Raw genomic sequence first — 1,118 nt, 5'->3', positions numbered from 1 at the left:
TTATATATATAATTCATTTGTATTTCCTCAGAGACACTCATTATTTTGTCATTAACACACATATTATGTAACAGTTTTTTATAAAAAGTACATTTATTGTTATTTTAATGTAATAGCATGAAACTGAGAAACTTTCTTATAGAAAAACTTTGAAAACCTCAATAGGATGGTTATAACTATTATAATAATGTACACATTTTATTTATAAGTATAGCATTATAATAATGTACACATTTTATTTATAAGTATAGCATTGGGGAATATAAGTATAGCATTATATATTCCCCAAAAGAAATTGTGCTAGAATCAAAATAAATTGTCCTAAAGTCAACATCTATTAAATACATGTTTTTTTGTTACCTTACAAAATCCAAAGCAATATGAGAATCTTGTTTGTTCAGTTTTCTGTTTGGTATCCAGAAAAGTCCTTGCTGAATGTATAAAATTACACTGAAAGTTTTGATCTAACATAATAAAACATCAAGTTGAACTTAGTTTGGCTCAGTTTATTATCTAAGTCTGACAGTGTTATAACAGATCCTATATTAAAAGCTAATTATTTTACAAAATTAGAAGTGAGACAAATAGTTCAATTGCAAAAATAACAAGTATAAAGACTCTTTTAACTTATTAAAAGAGTTCATATCAAAGAAAAATTTATTTGTGTGCTAAAAAGAATAGTAACTATGCTGCAATACTCATGTTAACATAGAGACCTGAAATTTAGGCCTTTCAGACTAGGATAACATTGTAATTTACTGTTCTTTATAACAATAAACAAAATCATAAATATATACATATATGGTTGAAAGATGTATTAAAATGTATAGGTCAAAAAGGTTTTAATTAGATTTTGACATGAAAGTACACATATATATTAGTACTAGAGGCCCGGTGCACAAAATTTATGCCTGGGGGGGTCCTCTTAGCCCAGCCTGCACCCTCTCCAATCCGGGACCCCTTGGGGGATGTCTGACTGCCAGACATCCCTCTCACAATCCAGGACCGCAGGCTCCTAACTGCTCACTTGCCTGCCTGCCTGATTGCCCCTAACCACGCCTGACTGCAGGCCTGATCGCCCCTAACTGCCCCCTCTGCCAACCTGGTCACCCCCACTG

General features: G+C 32.5%; 1 protein-coding gene across 1 annotated transcript in view; it reads right to left on the bottom strand.

The window, feature by feature from the left end:
• Positions 1-1,118, bottom strand: part of KLHL1 (kelch-like family member 1) — a 378,971-nt gene that overhangs the window by 61,026 nt on the left and 316,827 nt on the right. The gene's annotated exons all lie outside the window — the stretch shown is intronic.

The sequence above is a fragment of the Myotis brandtii genome, unplaced genomic scaffold (genome assembly GCF_000412655.1).
Source record: "Myotis brandtii unplaced genomic scaffold, ASM41265v1 scaffold353, whole genome shotgun sequence".
NCBI classification, from domain to species: Eukaryota; Metazoa; Chordata; class Mammalia; order Chiroptera; family Vespertilionidae; genus Myotis; species Myotis brandtii.
This window is presented reverse-complemented; position numbering and strand designations above follow the sequence as displayed.